This window comes from Oryctolagus cuniculus, chromosome 6 (genome assembly GCF_051225735.1).
Source record: "Oryctolagus cuniculus isolate XC-2025 breed Fujian yellow rabbit chromosome 6, ASM5122573v1, whole genome shotgun sequence".
NCBI lineage: Eukaryota > Metazoa > Chordata > Mammalia > Lagomorpha > Leporidae > Oryctolagus > Oryctolagus cuniculus.
This window is the reverse complement of record NC_142872.1, coordinates 127,965,757-127,985,109: the sequence shown is the minus strand read 5'-3', so window position 1 is coordinate 127,985,109 and position 19,353 is coordinate 127,965,757. Positions and strand designations below refer to the sequence as shown.

General features: G+C 48.4%; 1 protein-coding gene, 1 long non-coding RNA gene and 1 other non-coding gene across 7 annotated transcripts in view; 2 read left to right on the top strand and 1 right to left on the bottom strand.

Annotated features, from left to right (window-relative positions):
- The window catches only part of NCALD (neurocalcin delta), a 449,552-nt gene that overhangs the window by 36,479 nt on the left and 393,720 nt on the right, over nucleotides 1-19,353 (top strand). The window lies entirely within an intron of this gene.
- LOC149126292 (uncharacterized) overlaps nucleotides 1-19,353 on the top strand; it is an 84,715-nt gene that overhangs the window by 10,291 nt on the left and 55,071 nt on the right. Inside the window, exon 1 of one of the 2 annotated variants that reach the window (XR_016236558.1) lies at nucleotides 18,033-18,591. The exons of the other annotated variant lie outside the window; for it this stretch is intronic. This is a non-coding gene — a long non-coding RNA (uncharacterized LOC149126292). Of the gene's footprint in view, nucleotides 1-18,032; nucleotides 18,592-19,353 lie in introns of those variants that run through there. 2 annotated transcript variants of the gene reach the window in all.
- Nucleotides 16,839-16,945, bottom strand: LOC138850259 (U6 spliceosomal RNA). Its single transcript, XR_011390011.1, has one exon. It is a non-coding gene; the product is annotated as a U6 spliceosomal RNA (small nuclear RNA).

Sequence of the window (19,353 nt, the reverse complement as noted above, 5' to 3'; positions counted from 1 at the left end):
CTAGTATTTTTAAATTTTAAGACATGTAGGGGAAATTCCTTAGAGTTAAGATCCAAAAGTCTTGTCTCATCTAAGTGTGTTGTAGTTTGGGATGGGCCTTCCCTCCTGCCCGTACCTCTGTTCCCCAAAAATATTATTTATGACTCCATGAAGAAATTCATTTTCTTCATGGATTGTTCATTGGATTGTTGGTATACCAGACATTTAACAAAGGAGGTCATTTTTACTCTTTAGGATGGTCTTGTTTATGAGGAGTAGGTCAAATAAGCTGCAAACCCCAAGGGTAGAATTCAAATCTGTTGGGATCAACTCCATATCTTTCTCACGCTTCCTAATTTTCATGTCTGCTTTTACCTGTGTTGGCCAAGTTCTCAGCCTGTTCTCTCCCAAGTGGACGTCAAAAAGGCGTGTGGTATCCTCATACTGAGAAAGAGAAAATGCTTCTACACTAGTGCTGATGAAATTATAAGAGAAAAGTCAATGCTGGGACACGTGCTCGACCCTGAGCCAGCCACTGCGGAGGGAGGGGCTGAGTACCATGATGGGTCGGGCCTGGGTCTTCTGGCCATCCTAGTGTAGGGGCTGGGGAGTGGTTGATTAAATTCCAAGGGTTTGGAGGGGTTTCTCCTGGGAAGGGCAGGCCTGGTACTAGAAGAAAAAAGGTGCCCACAGCACTGCTCAGTTGACCTGAAAATTCTCCAAGAGGAAGGACTAATTTTTGTTTCTTTTAAAGATTTTTTTAAACAATTTATTTGAAAGTTAGAGATATATAGAGGGAGGGAGAGACACTCACAGAAAGATCTTCCATCCACTGGTTCAACTCCCCAAATGGCTACAAGAGCCAGGGTTGAGCCAGGCCGCAGTCAGGAGCCAGGGGCTTTATCCAGGTCTCCCATGTGGGTGGCAAGGGTCTAAGCACTTGGGCCATCTTTGCTGCTTTTCCAAGGTGCATTAGCAGGGAGCTGGATCGGAAGTGGAGCAGCCAGGACAGGAACCAGTGCCCATTTGGGATGCCAGCAGGTGGCAGCTTCATCTGCCACCCCACAGTGTTGGCCCCGAGGACCAGTTTTATTTATGGTTTCCTTTAGGGGAGATGACACGGGTCTTAGCAAAATTGCTCAATTAATGAGTAACTTAAAGGGTGACTGAAGAGTTTAATTAGGGGATTATTTCTTAGGGATTAATTCTAAGGGATTAACAAAGTTAAGAGAAAGAGAGATGGTAAAGCCGGTTGGGGCCAGCAACTGCAGGAAGCTGTTAGAATCTCAGGTCAAACGTATCAGGGGCTAGGAGTCTCTGGAGAGCAGTGGGTGTTGTAGAGGGAGGCCTGACGGGAGCTGGTTATGGGGCACAGGTGGGCACCATTGTCCCCCTGGGGTCTGGTGGGAGTAAAAGCACCCCAAATCCTCCCTCCTTCCCTCCCTCCCTCTCTCTCTTGCTCTCTCTTTCTTTCCAGTCCTCTCCTGTGCTCCCCCCTGCTTGGAACCATCTAAAAGCCAGAGGGCAAGAGAGCCCACCCAAGGTCAAGCATGAAGCTCCGTCCACGGGGTTCACAGGGTCAGAAGACTGCCGTCTCCTTTCTCACTCAGTCTTCTGCCCTACCCTAATGCAGACCCTCTGAGATGTGTCACCCCTCTCCTGCACTCGTCCTGCAAACACAGGCTGCTCCTGGGTCAGTGTCTCACGCCACGGGCCCTTACCCAGGGAGGAGCGGCTGGTGACTTCGGCAAGTGGCATCGTGTGAATGTCCTCTGGCCCCGCTCGCTGCTCCACGGCCCTGCCTTTGCATTGCCTTCTCCATTGGGTCTGCTGCTGGTGAGGGTGGGAGAGGCCAAAGAAAGCAGAGAGAAAGACATGGGGAGAAGCCTTCTCATGCCATACATTTCGGTACAAATTTAGAAATAGTGACCTGTGTATGAAGGGATCGGGGTGAGACTCTGTCCCCTCAGGTTCTCAGGTAGCAGCTGTCCGGGCAGAGGAGGGAAGACAAAGGTTTCAGTGATAAAGCGGCTCACTAGGCTAATCCTCCACCTTGCAGCGCCGGCACACCAGGTTCTAGTCCTGGTCACAGCACCGGATTCTGTCCCGGTTGCTCCTCTTCCAGGCCAGCTCTCTGGTGTGGCCCGGGAGTGCAGTGGAGGATGGCCCAAGTGCTTGGGCCCTGCACCCCATGGGAGACCAGGAGAAGTACCTGGCTCCTGCCATTGGATCAGCGCGGTGCGCTGGCTGCAGCGCGCTGGCCACGGCGGCCATTGGAGGGTGAACCAACGGCAAAGGAAGACCTTTCTCTCTCTCTCTCTCTCACTGTCCACTCTGCCTGTCAAAAAAACAAAAAAAAAAAAAAAAAAAAAAAAAAAAGGAAAAAAAAAAGAAAAAGAAAAAAAGAAAGGTTTCAGTGATAAAGACGATGGAATCTGGGGGTGGCGCTGTGGCGTAGTGGGTAAAGCCCCACCTGCAGTGCTGGCATCCCATATGGGTGCCGGTTCTAGTCCTGGCTGCTCCACTTCCTATCCAGCTCTCTGCTATGGCCTGGGAAAGTAGTGGAAGATGGTCCAAGTGCTTGGGTCCCTGCACCCACATGGGAGACCTGGGAGAGGGCCCTGGTTCCTGGCTTTGGATTGGTGCAGCTCTGGCCATTGCAGCCAATTGGGAGTGAACTAGCACTCTCTCTCTCTGCCTCTCCTTCTCTGACTTTCAAAATAAATAAATAAATCTTAAAAAAAAAGTTGGAATCAGTTGATGAGAGTCACCAATAAGGAGGTACTTTTCAAAAGAGGTGATTCATTATCCCCAGTGAGAGGGTAACAGCACTTAATGTGACCCAGCTTCTTGTGGAGTCTACAACTGCTGCCCTTGGCCTTCACGACCCCCTCAGACTCTGCTTGGACAGCATCTCTTTGACCTTGTCAGGAGTGAGAGATGGGGAATCAACATCTCACGATGATGAACCACAAAGAGCATGAACACAGCAGCAGGACACAGTGCAATTATCCGGCACTTAAGGGCCCTTGTGGTTGGAGCTGGGTGTGCGGGCCCTGGTGGTGACTAAGAACCCTGGGTCAGAGGCTTGCTGTGCAGGGAGGTGAAGAGCAGATGTAAGATGCTCGTGGAGTGTTAGCTGCAGTTCACGGAGTGGTTTTAATGCCTTCCCCCAGCTTGTTTTCTCCCCGTGTTCGTTCCTTTTTGGTCTCGGATTCATACTGTTACCTTTTAAAAAATGTCTTGGGCTAGGGACTTGGGTAGTGAAGACTATGAAGCGTAGATGAGGTCTCTGGTGGGAATTGTTGCCCTCTTGAATCCCTACACACATGCACAACCTCTGGCTGGGCCTGTGTGTTTAGGCCCATGGCTGTGTTTTTCTGAAGCCATTGAGAAGTCTTCTGCTCTATGTCCAGTATGTCTTCTACCCCAATCACTGTGGAGAAAGCCCACCACCTCCATCGTGGACTTGACACTGAGTTTTTTCAGTAAAAATAGCAAATCTTTGTCACATACCTATTGCATGCCGTCCACTTGTCTAGACACTAGAAAGTGGGGTAGAAAAGACAGGCAAGATTTCTGTTCTCAAGGAGATAGATACAATCAAAGTACGGTTAGAGAGAATTCAAAGTAGACTTCCAAATAAAGTACAATTTAAAAAGTACTCATGGAATCAAATGATTATGGGCCCATGATCACATTTTGTTGGATGATTAGGCAAAATGTCTTTGAGGAAATAGGATTTGAGCTAAACGGTGAATAACAAGAGGGAGGAAGCCGTGAGAATAGTGTGAGAAAGAACATTCCAGACAAAGGAAACAGCCAGTGCGAAGCCCAGAGGTGGAAATGAACTTGATGTGTGGGAAGAACAGAAAGACAGAATGTTTGGCCTCGAGGGTCAGGGTCAGGGTCAGGGTCAGGAGAATGGCTTAAGCTGAGGTTCCCAGGTACACAGAGTTTGGAGGCCAGGGCTAGAAGGCTGGAGTTGTCCAGGGGCAATGGGAACCTACTGATGGACTATATGCAGGGAAGTGACATTCCTTTCCACACTTATGAAAGCAGTGAGCCCTGGAAGGGTTGGGTTGAAGGCAGAGTGAGGTGTGGTGGGTAAGAAGTCATTGGCTAGGCATGGGAGTGCTCCTGGCAAGTGGCCTTGGTTTTTCAGGTTGTTAGCTTGGTTTTCCATGCATCCTATGGGCCAGTATCCACCCCAGAAATTTCCTCTTTGAATGTACATTTTGGATTCTGGGATCAATTTCTTCATTTGCCTTGTGGTGCTTGTTCCAACAATCATTACGTTTATTAAAGGAAGGGTGACAGATGTCCCATTTGCCCAAGACTGGGGAGAGTCCTGGGGTGTGGGAACTTCTGTGAGGAAACTGGGCCATTTGTAGGCAAATGGAATGAGTCAGTCACTGTAACAAAAGGGAAGCGTTGGCACGATTTAGTTGTTTCAACTTCCTGGCATCATTGAAAAGTAACTGGTCTAAAAATGTAGCTACTGCTATAATTACTGCCTTTGAGATGTTTATATATATCTTTCTAGAAATTACCTAGAGATGAGTGTATCCATAGTGAGTCAAGCCAATTAATGAAAAAGTGAGTTGGAGAGACCCTTCAGTTCCGTGATCCCGTATGTAGCTTCATTTTAACAAGAATATTTTCTTGCCTTACATTTGGAGTATTAATAATCTCATATATTTCAGAGCATACATTTTGAGTAATTATCTCTCCAAAGATTCTAAGCATTTGCTTCAGTTAACTGAGCCTTTTAATGAACCCACAGACAACATCCTTGGCATTGTATCAGATCCACAGTTGTATCCAGTCCCTGTTCAGTGGGGTTTAACTGTTCCAAACCTAACAGATGCTCAAACTCTAAACACAGGATGAATTTGTTTTACCTTTCATAAACCTTTCGTGGCCACCTTCTGGGCAACTGGAAGAAAAGAAAGTCCTTCTGTGTCACCTTCCAAAATCCAAAACCCAGCTCAGTTCTTCAGCCCAAGCCACCTGCCACTCGGTTCTGCCTACCTCTCTCCATCTGGCATCTTCCATCTCATCCTCTTCAGTGCCTTTCTGGACAGGGCAGGAAGAAGAACAGGACACATTCCCAGCTCCATCTGACCCGTGTACCACCCCATGTCACAGCACATGGACAGGGCTTTATACGCAAACACGTTAGTGGTGTGGCCCACCTTCTCTATGCATTTCCCAGGGGTGCTGTAACAAATTACCACTCATTGGGTAATTTAAAGCAACAGAATTTTATTCTAAATTCTGGAGGCCAGGAGACAAGATGTCAGAAGACTCCAGGGGAGAGACTTTCCTCGCCTCGTCCTGGCTCTTGGTGGTTGTTGGCAAACCTTTGCTTTCCTTGGCTTGTGGAGGCATCACTCTGATCACTTCTCCGTCTTCCTGTGACAGCCTCCTCAGTGTATGTCTGTGTCCAGGTTTCTCTCTGACAAGGAGCTAGTCACTGGGTTAGGGTCTTCTCTAGTACAGTGCGACCCCATCTTGACTGGTTGTATCTGTACAGACCCTATTTCCAAATAAGGTCCCTTCCACAGTTCTGGGGATCGAGACTTCAAAACACCTTTCACAGGGATAGAATTCAACCCACGAGAATTCCCTAATGGGACTTGGCACTTGGTGAGGTCTCAACCACACACTCAGTATACTCATAACCTGGCTTGGAGGCCAAGTGGGTAGTGGGAACAATACAGTACCGGGTGTGGAGGCAGGTGTTTGGAAATCCTGGCCCTGTTCCTTGTTTGAGAACCTTGGACAAGTTACCATTTCAGGTCTTGCTTCCTTATTTATCAAATGAGGGCCGCTGTTATCTGACAGAGCTCAGGTTCACCCAGGATGATTTATCCCAAGCGTGCGGCACAGTCTCTGGCACAGGCTAAGTGTTCAGTTAATACACAGTCTCCCACTTTCCTTTTAAAGGGACCCAATTTCGTGTAAACACAATTGCAAATTTCACTGTGTTCTTCAGAGAACTCAAAACAAAACCTGGCTCGCGTTGAGGTCGTTAGTGGGTCTGAGCTTAGCTGAGGGTTTGTGTTTGAGGAGTGACTCTTTGAGGGGTGATAATTCTGGAAATACCTTTCATTGTGAAACTCACAAAAACGTCACAGCCAAGCGAACACTCAAGCCGCCGCTCAAGGGTGTCCTCTGAGTTCACTGCTGTGGATTTCCTGCCTCCCTGGGCCCATTATCTTTTTGTTAGCAGATTTGTGATGCATTTAGGAGCAGGATTTGCTTCTGTTCATTCCTGTCATGTTGATGATTAGGATTTGTGATTGGTTGCTGGGAACAGAGCTGATTTCAATGGCTCAAGAGCATAAGAATTCACTGGTTTTTCCCTTACCAAAAGTATCTGGAGGTGGAGTAGGGAAGACATGACTGCGTCTGGTCCACCAGAGACCCGGGACTTCGTTCCATCTTCATTGCACATTTCTGTTCTCAAGAAAGCCTTGCAGTCCAAGATGGCTGCCGGAGCTCCAGCCATGGCATTCATGTTCTGCATAGAAAGATGGACAAAATATGAAAGAGGCAACGGGTTATGCATCCCAGCTGAGTGAGCTGAGGGCCTTTCCCCAAAGCTCTACCTTCTGGTTGTGCTCTCTAATCTTTCTAAGCACACTTAATTGTAAGGAAGGCCGAGGAAATGCAAATATTTCTGTTGGGCCCTTTGCTACTCGGTAATACAGATAAGAGAGACTGGGGATGCTGGCAGTTGGCAGTCTGGTACACACCCTCAACTCATTCAGTAATCTCCCTCCTGATGGATGCAAAACATTACCTACTGTTCAACTAAAATTACCATTCACTTATTTATTAATGTGAGAGGCAGAGAGTCAGAGGGAGGGACAAATGGAGAGTTGCCATCTGTTTTACTTCCCTAATGCTCACTGGGCCAGCATGAAGCCAGGAGCCATAGAGATGGCAGGGACCCAACTACTTAACTATTAACTATTTCATGTGGGCATCTGCAGGAATCTGGAATCCGGAGGGGAACTGGGGCTCGAACCCAGCACTCCAACGTGGTATCTGGGTAGCCCAAGTGATGTCTTAAGGGTTAGGTCAGACTCCCACCCTGGTAGTCACTTTTTTTTTTTTTTTTTTTGACAGGCAGAGTGGACAGTGAGAGAGAGAGACAGAGAGAAAGGTCTTCCTTTGCTGGTGGTTCACCCTCCAATGGCCGCCGCGGCTGGTGTGCTGTGGCCGGCGCACCGCGCTGATCCGATGGCAGAAGCCAGGTACTTCTCCTGGTCTCCCATGGGGTGCAGGGCCCAAGTACTTGGGCCATCCTCCACTGCACTCCCAGGCCACAGTAGAGAGCTGGCCTGGAAGAGGGGCAACCAGGACAGAATCCGGCGCCCCGACCGGGACTAGAACCCGGTGTGCCGGCGCCGCAAGGCAGAGGATTAGCCTAGTGAGCCGCGGTGCCGGCCTTCTGGTAGTCACTCTTACATTAAAAGTGAAAACAGTGGATCTCTCTAGAGTACCTGGGGTAGCTCTTGGGAATTTAGTGACCATCCATTCATGCAACAAATAGTTGTTATAGAACAACCCCTCAAGCTAGTTGGGAGAGTGGCTGCGTAACCCCCCAGCCGGGTTCACCTGCCCTTTGTGCAGAAAGCCAATCATTAGCACTGGGATGGTGGAAAAAAGTGGTTATTTGTTGTGGTGCACGGAGTAAGGAGCCAGGCAGCTGGCTTTCGACTCCTGGACTCTGAGGAAGTAAAAGCAGCGAATCTTGTAGCTCTGTTACTGGAGAATGGCAGGGTTCTTGTCTTCGTGCAAGAAAGAATTCAGGCGTGGGACAGAGAGTAAGTGGAAAGCAAATAGTGAGGTTTATTAGGGCAGGGACATCCGTAAGAGCGGATGGGCACCTCTCCAGACAGGACCTGAGAGAGATTGCCCAGTCGCTCTGACTGGGGAACAGCGAGGTTACATGGTTGAGTGGAGAGAATACACCTGGGCAGGCCAGGTGGGCGACTCAGCAGACAGGCAGATGGCTGAGCGCGTAGTTGAGGCCGGGGCGTGGTGGGGGGGGGGTGTTTAAGGGGATCGGTCTTTGTCTTCCCACTTCTCCTCCTGGAACAAAGGACTTTTTGGTTGTAAATACTAAAAATTCCTTTCTGAGTTTTCCCCCTGAAGTTATCAGACAGGAGGAAGCCTGGCTGGTGTTGCCCATTGCCCCGGTTAGAGGAAGGATGGGCACAGATACTGGGCTGCACCTGGAAGGTTAACGGGTAGAAGGGGTGGGGCCCCCACCTGGAAGGTTAACGGGTAGAAGGGGCAGGGCAGGATGTTTCAAGTGCAAATACTGGGCTGCCCTTGAAAGGTTATTGGGATGACTTTGAGATGCATATGCTGGATCTAGATGTCAACTCCTTAGACCTTTGTCACACACACATAAGCTCATATTTGACTTCCTACCTAACAGCTCCAAGTTGGGGGATGAAATGTTCCTGTTGTGTGTGTCCAGGTTCCTGGCTTGTCAGAGGTGCTGGTGGCTTTCCTTGCTTGGTCTCGGTTAATTAGCAATCATAAAGAAAGGGCAGAGGCTGCTGCGGTGGCACAGCAGGGTAAGCTGCCGCTGGTGGTGCCAGCATCCTAGATAGGTGGCGATATGAGTCCTGGTTGCTCTACTTCCCATCCAGCTTCCTGCTAATGTGCCTGGGAAAACAGCAGAGGATGGCCCAAGTGCTTGGGCCCCTGCACCCACATGGGAGACCTGGAAGACCTGGAAGAAGCTCCTGGCTCCTGGCTTCAGATAGGCCCAGCTCTGGCTGTTGTGGCCATCTGGGCAGTGAACCAGTAGATAGAAGATCTCTCTCTCTCCTTCTCTCTCTGTAACTCTTTTAAAAAAAAAGAAGAAAAGAAAGGTACCTTAAGCTAAGGGTAGGAGGGCTGGGATAGTGGGACCTGTTGATATCTTGCATCTGCCTTTTAGAGACTTGTTTAGGGGCTCCGTTTCACAGTGGTGTGTGTGCATGTGTGTCTACTAAATGTCTAGCAAAGTGCAAAGCTAGGAGGATAGAGCAACAGGTAAGACAGACAAGGTCTGTCCTCTCCCAGGGTCACAGTGGGGGAGCAGAGGCACATGAATCAAAGCAGCACACAAAGCTACCAAAAATTTCTATCAGGACGAGAAGGAGTGATGGGAGACGTGGGAAAAAAGGAATTCTTTTGTTCATAGACTTAGGAAGGCTGCGGATGCCAGGGATGAGTTGAGACTTGATGGGTAGGTAGGAAATAACAAGTTGAGGGGATGTATGAGTAAATAGCATTCCAGTAATTCCAGGCATTCCAGGAAGAAGGAATCCCTCAAAGCCAAGGCCAGTGGTGGGAGGAGCTGGTGGGAGGAGCGTGGAGAAGGCTGCTTAGTGCTGCTGGAGCACAGGAAGGAAGAGGCAGCCCGTCAGGAGATGAGACAGGGCCAGCCCTAGGAGGATGGGTTAGGCATACTGAGGACTTGAGTCCAGTTTCCAAGAGCAATGGGAAGCCTCTGTGTTTTAGGGGGAGGGAGAAGTTTCAAGCATATGAAATGACCATACTTGTTCTTTGAAAAGATTGCTCTGCTAGAGGATGGACTGGTCTGGACTGAACAGTGGCACGTAGACCAGCTAAGAGTCTGTGCAAGAGACGAGGGTAAGTCAGTCTAGGAGGGTAGTAATTCTGGGTGCGGAGGGAAGTGGATGCCATGTGGGCTGGGGTGTATTAATTTCTACTCTTGGCTCTTGCCTTGCACAAAAATAATCATTCTAAGTGCAGACACAAATAAGGTGCAAAAAGTGGTAATGAAATTTATTCTAAAGGTCAGAAAGTGGGCACACGGACACATGTGAGCAGAGGTTGCCCCACAGAGAGACACTAGTCATTGCAAGGTATCTGGCATGTAACAAATCTTCCCAGCCAGATGAATCGATTAATTTACAAGCTTTTATTGGGATTTCGCTCCCGGGCGAGGTTCACGGTCCCAACAGAGCAGGGGCTGGGGAAGTCGTGTGTCAGAGACTGGGAGGGCTCCTTTGGTAGATACAGGGCATGGGGATTAAAGGTTGAGGCAGGTCTGATCCTCATTGGTTGACCTTTAGGCACCTGCGGGGACCTTGGCAAGGACTTTTTGTTTCCGGAAGTGCGGGTGGGGACTCTCCATTCCTGGGTGTGTGGGCCTTCTCTCCTGCGGATCCCAAAGCTACCAGTCGTGAGTGGGTATTGGGCCAGAAGATCACCCAAAAGGAGAAGGAGTGGGAGAGGGAAGAGAGGAATGGCACCCATGTAGCCCCTCCAGCTATGGTCTGCAGTGGGAGAGTGGTCTCCTGTATGCGGTAGGGGGCAGTGCCTCTCCAGGTGTGAAGCCACCTGGGAATTCTATGGTACCACCTCAAGTTCCATGTGGAGCTCAACAGCCATATTTTCATGGCATTTCCCCACTTAGGTCCTGGATAAATTAAATGCATCCCAGGAAAGGGGGGCGTCTTGATTGACAAATAGGGGGGTAGAATTACATATGGCGACTTGTAGCAGCTTCCAGCTCAGCAGACGTCAGCTGGCTGCCTGCCTGCCCCACTTCAGATGGATTCAGTGAGCAGATTCGTTGAGCCACTTGACTTCTGGGGGCTGGTGATGGTGTCGATGCATCTTTCTGAACCATAGAATTTCACTTTTAAGTGGAAGAAAACAAGTAGGTACATTAACTTTGTTGTGTGAAAGAGGTTCTCTCCTGGAGGTTTGGTCAGTCTTGAAACAGCTCAGGCGTCTGCTCTGAGTTGGAGTGAGCTTTGGTCCTGGTTTGGTCTTGGACAGTGTTTCACGTATTGCTCCAATCTTAAACAGGAACTTTGATAAGAAATGCAGAAAGGATTTGTATTCTCAGCTGAGTGATACTTACTGATAACTTCCCTGCTTCTGAGAGTTTTAAGTGTTCTTCATTTACCCGAATTTAAGGATTAAAACATTGGGAAATTTCAGGTGAAGCGTGGTGCCCAGATGCCATGTTTACTGTTGACTTTTCCCCATCTGTAACACCAGGAGAATATCAGCGAAGAGGGTTAAGCAGCATAAATCCATGAGGACAAAAAATAGGGAATGAAGTGATTGTCTACAAGAGATAGCCCACAAAATTTTGAAATATGGAGAATGAATAACTAGTAATGTACTTGAGTTTTAGCTTTTTCTGCTGGGGTGAAATCCCATAGCTGGCAGTAAGCAAGGTGATTTGTGCCATAAAGCTCCAGAGAGTACAGCATTAGAAAACTGTGAGGATAGGGCCCATCTGAAGATTAATTTAGACAGGATCATCCCTTCCCTTCACTCGTGATGCTAGATAAGCCCGCCTCTTCCATTCTGGAGATGAGAATTCACTGCTCAGAGAGGGTGAACCAGGGAGCTCCCAGACAGTAGGTCAAGTCCAGAGACACTTGGCAATAGTTGGCAGAATTTTTTTTTTTTTTTTTTTTTTTTTTTTTTTTTTTTTTTTTTTTTTTGCTGTCTCAATCAGGTGGGAGTTTGCTACTGGCACCTCATTGGTAAATGCCAAGGGATTGTGTTAAATAGTCTCCAATGCACAGGACATCGCTACAGCCAAAAATTACCTGGCCCAGAGTCCCCTGGGTTAAGTATCAACCTGGACCAGAACTCCCACCTCATCACTCAGCGCAGATGTGTGTCTGTTAAACACTGTGGGAATAGGAAGGAGACTCTGTCCTGGGAATGTCAGAGGGCAGAATTGCAAGTTGGTTTTAGTGATCTTAATTGGCTTTATTTTGAATTCGAGAGCCAGGTAACACTTGATGCCATAATGCTGAGAAAGTGATCTGCTGGGGTTTCCGCAGAGAAGGGCTGGAAAAGGTAGGAGGAAAGCAGACTGGCCATTTCAAAGTCTCTTGCCTTTTACGGCTGGGACAGAGAGACAGAACAGCTTACCTTTTTTGTGAACAGATTAAGACCAAGGGAACTTCATTATCATGCCAATTGGAGCTGGCCTGTTTGGGAAATTTGGCTGTTATCTCTCTAATCCTGATTTCTCAGAGGGTCAGATAAACAGCTTAGTTTCAAGTGTGAGTGACTCTGTTTTGATTTTTAGCCTGGAGCATAAGAACTTTGTCTAAAACAATGGCTGTCGCTCCCCCTCTTCGCGGAGGAACGACACAGGACCCTGCGCTGTTCTTTTGTCTGCTCGGCCCTCCCCGGGTTTGCTGCTGGTTCTTCCCGGGTTGGCTACCGACCCTTCCACCTCCGTGGAAGGGCGGTTCCCCCTGCCACTTTCCCCACTTCCGCGGGGGAGTGGCACACCGCTGGCCGGCTCTCTCGGGGGCTGCTCAGGTATTCCTTCAGATAGATGTTCCTGGTGCATGTTGTCTCTCTCCTCCTTTATAGTCCTCTTCACCAATCCCAACTCTGCTACCCACACGCCGAGTACGCTGCTCTCCTCCAATCAGGAGCAGGTCCCACAGTTTATTGGTTGAACTGGAGGCAGCTGTGTAGAAGCTGTTACTCCCTTCTCAGCGCCATATTGTGGGAGAGCAGATGCATAGAATAAGTCTTAATTCCAGTAACTTAGTCTAGTCCGAGTTGCTCCCAGTTGCTCCCCACAAATGGCCTCTTATAATTTTTATTTAACAGGAAATTAACTAACAAAGCAAGAGATGCTGACATTTCCAGGTCCCCAAAACATGACAGGTCCCTGCCACTCACTGTGGCTCCCACCCACCCTCCCAGAACTTCTGTGCATCTTCTCGAGATTCTCTTACATCTGGACAGCCACGTATCGCCAGATGATTGAGGAGAGTCCCTTAGACAAAAACTGGAGATGAAACCGAAGAGAACGAAACTGGGGTTCAGCAGAAAAATAAAGAATACAAGCAACAGAAGAACATGTTAAACATAACTTGATTGTAGTATTATAGAAAGGTAGGAGCGGCTGTTGTACTCTCTAAATTAGAACAGTGTGCTCTTCACAAGGAGGGGGTACTGAGAAAATGAAGTAAGTTACCAGAAATGAATATGCCAGCAGGAATAACAATGAAGGGTTGGAAAGTAAAGTTGGAGAATTCTCAGAAAATAGAACAGGAAAGACCAAGAGATGGATACATAGAAGCAAAAAAAAGAAGCAATGGAGGAAAAATTCAAGAGGTCAACTTCAAGTAATATGAATTTCAAGAAGAAAGGAGATGGGAAGATGAACAGAAAAGTTTTCCCAGAGAGAATGAGTTTCTAGATGGAGAGCATCATTGGGTGTGCAGTATCAGAGATGCGTTTCTTCAAGATATTTCATGCCAGGAATGAAGACAAATCTACGAGCTACCAGCAATGATAAGAAACCATCAGAGGTGCACCCGACGGAGACACTGAAAGGTGGAGTGCGATGGAGCATTGTACCCAATATCTGGAGGGAAATGATTTCCACTGAGAAGTCTGTATTCAGACAAACACAGAGGTGGAATACAGAAGTGTTGAAAGTAACCCGACTGAAAGCATCTACCTGGCAGGTTTCTCATCTTAGGAATGTGCTGGGCCCACACCGTAGAGAGAAGACGACAGCTGGCAACTGGAAGTATGCAGCAGCCACCCAGAGTTTGTGACAGATTGCAGCATGAGGCTGGAGCACTCCCAGAAGGGTGTCTTCAAGGAAAACAAACAAGGACACACAGACGAAAAATTTTGTAATTGAATGTCTGCAATGAGCAAGTTGTAGAGTTTTGTAGGAATTTTCAGGGCCTGTAAGTGAAAATTCTGTAGACAGTAAGTTAAGTGAAAAACGAGGCAAAGGGGAAAAAAAAAAAAAAAAAAAAAGGAAGAAAGGAAATCTATTCTGGCCATGCATTTAGAGAGTGCTCACCGTGTGTCTGTTGGATTAAGTGCTGGCTGGTCATTGCTCATTTAACCTTGCAGCAACCCCGCAGCCTAAGTGTGCATGCTATTTTCATTTTACAAACGATGGATGAGGTCACAAGGCCCGTGCCTGTCCAAGGCAGAGTGTGAACCAAGGCTGTCTGGGTTCACAGTCATGACAGAGTAGACACGGAATTGCTTTATCTGAGACAGTGGTCTTACTATGTGGAGGTGACCATGGGGTGAGGCAACGGGAGGAAGTTCTGCAACAGCTAAATCGTACTCTTTACAGTCTGCATAGAAGAAGGAAATAAGAACTAGAAGTGATGGGTTTACTTTAAAAACATGGTGGTCATGGGCAGGCCTTTGGCCCAGCGGGTAGGAAGCTGCTTGGAATGCGTGCATAGAGGTGTGCCTGGGCTCAAATGCCGCTCTGTTTCCCATCGCAGCTTCCTGCTAATGCACGCCCTGGGAGGCAGCAGGTGATGGCTCCAGTGGTTGGGTCCCTGTCATCAATATCGGATACTTGGATTGAGTTCTCGGATCCTGGCTTTGGCCTGGCCTAGCCCTGGCTGTTGGAGATGTTTTGGGGAGTGAACCAGTGGGTAGAAGATCTCTTTCTCTCTCTGTGTTTCTGTCTCCTCTCCCTCTTTCAAATAAATATGTTAATTTTTAAAAAAATATGTTATGATCATAGGGGATAGCTAAAACATGTTGAAAATGATTGCTGGTAGGGAGTGGGACTGGGAGGAGTAGGGGAACTTAGCAGGCTTCATTTTTCTTTTCAACCTTATCGTGCAGTCTGACTTTTAAAAACAATGTGCATTTGATTTGTTTAAAAACAGTTAAATGGAAATAAAATAGGATAGAGAGAGTCTTCAGTCCTGTGTTGGATCGCCCCGTTATAGTGTAAGCTGCTCCACCCATTTAACCTCTTATCTCCATGACGACAGCCACTCGCTCCACCTGGTCACGGAAGGCCTATGGGGTGTTCTGGAAAGGTTCATTGCCCAAGCTAAGCTCACATCATGCTGGGCTGCTTTGAAATGCTGGTCTGCTGCTTTGTCGATTGTGGGGAGCAATCCGGACTAGACTGAGTTACTGGAATTAAGACTTATTCTATGCATCTGCTCTCCCACTGTGGGGAGCAAACCGGACTAGACTGAGTTACTGGAATTAAGACTTATTCTATGCATCTGCTCTCCCACAATATGGCGCTGGGAGAGAAGTAAACAGCTTCCGCACAGCTGCCTCCAGTTCAACCAATAAACTGTAGGACTTGCTACTGATTGGAGGAGAGCAGCGTACTCGGCGTGTGGGCAGCCGAGTTGGGATTGGCGGAGGAGGACTATAAAGGAGGAGAGAGACGGCATGCACCAGGAACATCTATGGGGAACATCTAAGGGAACCCGTGCAGCCCCCGAGAAAGCCGGCCGGCGGTGTGCCGCTCCCCTGCGGAAGTGGGGAATGTGGCCAGGGGGAACCGCCCTTCCACGGAGGTGGAAGGGATAGTAGCCAACCCGGGAAGAACCAGCAGCAAACCCGGGGAGGGCCGAGCAGACGAAAGAACAGCGCAGGGTCCTGTGTCGTTCCTCCACGAAGAGGGGGAGCGACAGTCGATTGCTTCAACTGAAGAAAAGTGTCTTCTTGGCTTGGGATTGTGGATTTCATTAGACAAGTTCAGAGGCACGTCTGTGGAGCGAGTTGCCCTTTTAGAGATGAGTCTGTCTTTCTGGGTCATCAGTTGGGGGGACACAGAAGTCCTATGTCCCTGTTGTGAGTGTTGCCACCTGCAGTTCTGTTTTTGTTGCTTGTCCACTGGAGGGAAATCCCTGTTAATAAACACAAAGGCTGGAATAAACGCGCGTTCCTTTCGCCCCTCTGGAAGAAGGGAGAGGAGGTGCTCGCATCCCAGCTGTGCTTCTTGGTTTTGTTCTGAGCTCTCTGGTGCATCATTCACCTGTGGATGGGTGAGTGATTTGGAGGATGGTGTAACAAGAGCCATGGTAGGAATGCCACCTGCCTGGCAGTGAGAGGCAGTCCTGGTACCCGCATGAATTCTGCAGCCCCGTTACGGGTGCACCCTACTGTGGGGCACAGCTTCGTCTCTCACCGCCTGGCAGTATTCTGACGTGAACGGGCTTCTGCTTAACCACATGTTTTTCTGGAAAACCCCCTCCTGTCATTTTTTTTAAAGCTGATTCCTTTACTGATACCCTAATATAAAGAAAACAACAGCCCTAGCAGCACTGGAGGAAACAGAAGGATCAGCTATGAAGCGGTGCTTGGCGATCAGTTTTCTTTGTGGGGCTTTCAGATCTGACCGTTTGCAGTGGGAGCTGGCAAGGGGCTAGGGATTGTGGATACTTCACGGTTATTTATTCAGGGATTTGGGGAGAAGCTGCAATTTGAAGAGGGCTTTAAAAATTTGTATGCATTTCTGGGAGGGACAGAGAGCTCATATGTCACTCCAACCTTCAAAGAGAGCTTTACTTGACAAACAACGACTCACCCAAAGGGCTACTGTTTGAAAAGAGTAAGCACCAAGAGAAGGTGTCCTCGGACAAATCCTGATGCTCTTCTGTTCCTTCTTGTACTCTTAGGGGTAGGAGACAAGCAGGTTCCTTGGCTGTGGCAGCATTGATGAAGCCCTCATAGGGTGGGCTGGGCGTGTTAGGTTATGAAGCCAGAGTTAGAAAGGCAACGGAAACCCAGCCCATACCTCTCCTCTGTCCACTGTGTGACTGTTACACGGCTAAGTATGAGGTCAGGATCCCATGGATGAGGCCACCAGCCACTGCCCACTTAAATTCACGCCAGCAGACTGAACTCTGGCTGCCAGGGCTGGGCCAGCAGCTGGAGGATCCCACCAGGTTCTGTTGGTTTCCAGAAGCACCTGCCACGCCCAGCCCAGTGTCTCTCTATAGTTTTTTCTGTTTACCAGATGACATTTTATCTTTTTCTTCTTCTTATGACAGAAGGGGAATAATTTTTTTTTTTTTTTTTTAAATATGGAACGCTTCACGAATTTGCGTGTCATCCTTGCGCAAGGGCCATGCTAATCTTCTCTGTATCGTTCCAATTTTAGTATATGTGCTGCCGAAGCGAGCACAGAAGGGGAATAATTTTTAAATATCAGTCTGATCCTTGGCTTGAGGTATCTGCAATATAATTTTGCTGGCTGGCTGGCTGACTGAACCAATGGAATTGATTGAAAAGGGGTTGATTTGGGAGGAGGGGGGAGAACGCATATGCAGAACCAATGGCATTTAACACCCCATCCCCCATCTGAAATCTCCTTGTGGATGCAAGTCAATAAGAGGTGTAAATGGACTAAACTATTTGCAAGCCCAAGGACCGTTTGTGCCCAGGTACAGTCTCCTTGCAGTTTTCTGTATGAAAGGGGCTTTGTTGAGACAGTGAAAACCAAGTTGCTCATTAAAGAGGTCTAACCTCCAAACCAGGCTGCTCATGCATTTGCAGTCTGAGCAACCCCAGCGTAGGTGGCCATGTCGTGTCCGTGTGACTTACTGACACTGGGGAAACAGCATGTTTTCTGAATTTATTGAAAGCGTGAATATTTGGTTCTTTTTGTGAATAAGAGCCACCAGGAAAGAGGGGTTATAAAAGAGTCTTTTGATTACTTCTAGTAATCTAGAGAGGAGAGGCAGAGAGAGAGAGAGGTCTTCCATCCTCTGGTTAACTCCCCAGATGGCTGCAACGGCCAGAGCTGTGCCAATCTGAAGCCAGGAGCTTCTTCTGGGTCTCCCATGTGGGTGCAGGGGCCAAAGGACTTGGGCCATCTTCTACTGCTTTCCCAGGCCACAGCAGAGAGCTGGACAGGAAGTGGAGCAGCCGGAAATCGAACCAGCACCCATATGGGATGCTGGCAATGCAGGCGAAGGCTTTACCCGCTACGCCACAGCACCGGCCCCTTCTTCTAGTCTTAAGAGAGTGGTTCTCTGATGTGGGGAACTTGTGTAAAATACCGGGACTCCACCTCCCCCAGGCTTAGATTCAGAAGCTAAGGCCAGAGGCCCAGCCATCTGACTATTTCCCAAATGCTGCAGGTGATTCAGATGGAGGTGGTTTGAGTCCCATATCTTTTTGGGAGAAAAAAAAGCCAAATCAAAAAAAAAAAAAAAAAAACTTCCACCATACTTTTTCAAGCACTGAAACTTTGTCCCGTGTCTCAGACCTTCATGCTCTTGAATACTTGTAGATCTGTGGCTTTAATACCTAGTGAGGGGGCCGGCTGCCTCTTGGTGTTGCATAATTTGAGAACCATTGATTAGGTGTGACAAGGCTGGTCTCAATGTTTCCTTGCAGTCGCAGTTTTTATGGGAGCCCCAGGCCCTTCGTGTCTACCTGACGGAGTTTTCCCACAACTCAGTGTCCCCGGAGTGGGAGCACCTGCTGTTGAGTGTAGGGAAATAGGTGAAACGCTCCCTGTGGCCACAGGAACACCTGTGAGGTTCCTGCTCACTGCCAAGCCCCTGATGAGAGTGCTTGCCCACCTGGGTTCACCGAGGCCCCCTCCAGTTCCCTGTGCAGCTCTGATGCGGGCAGAGCGATGGTGTGCTCAGACGCTAACGCTGACGACCTGCCCTGAAACAAGTGGTGGCCTCCCCCGCCTTTGTGCTTTCTGAAAGAATGTGCTGTGACGTGGCGTATTGTTTCTGGAGAATTCCACGGGCCAGTCTTGAAATGAATGCTTATAGGAAGCTGTCAAGATGAACCCAGCATTAGGCTGTGAAGGTCGGTTGGGGGTAGCTTAAATAAAGGTATTCGCTTGGGGTTGTATGGAATAATGGAACTTTTTAAAGTGAGAAATCAAAATAGCAAACGCCGCTGGCGCCTGGCAGCACGCTGTGCCATTAACCTTTCATGGGAAGTCATTGGAAGAGAGATGAATTATGTTTCCTGGGAAGACTTTTTTTTTTAAGAAGGTGGGTGGCAGCCATGATCTATTTTTATTAAAAAGGCTGGAGAAGTGCAGTGAAATGCTACGTGTTTGCCATCAGGTCGTTCCTGTTCCTTGACAGGTGTGAGTAACGGGAGGTGGAAGCCCCCGGCGTTGTGCCTGGTTGCTGGGGCACTTCTCTGGATGTGCTTTGTCATATTTGGGCGAGTTTGCCATTATCCTTGTGTCTCAGTCTCTCATTTCCTTTAATATGCTTTAATGCCTCATAGCCTGAGAGTTTCCTCACGCGCCAGCAGATTGCTTTAGAGTGCTAGTTGTGCAGGAAGAGGGGAAATCAACTTATTGATTATGCATTGCAGTTCACGTTCTGTTAGAGCTGTTAAGTGATCAGCTGTAGGAGGCGCGTGGGAAAAGGACAGTTAAAATGGCTGCAGCTGTTGTTGCTGTAAACCGGGCTCATTGCTGCCCCGGCCAGAACCATAGGAACAAATGCACTTTGTGATTTCAAAGCATTAGCCACTGACAGCTGGGTTCTGGGCAGCAGAGTTGTCTATATTCCCCAATTTTTGGAGATGAAGGGCTCTCCTGTTATGATG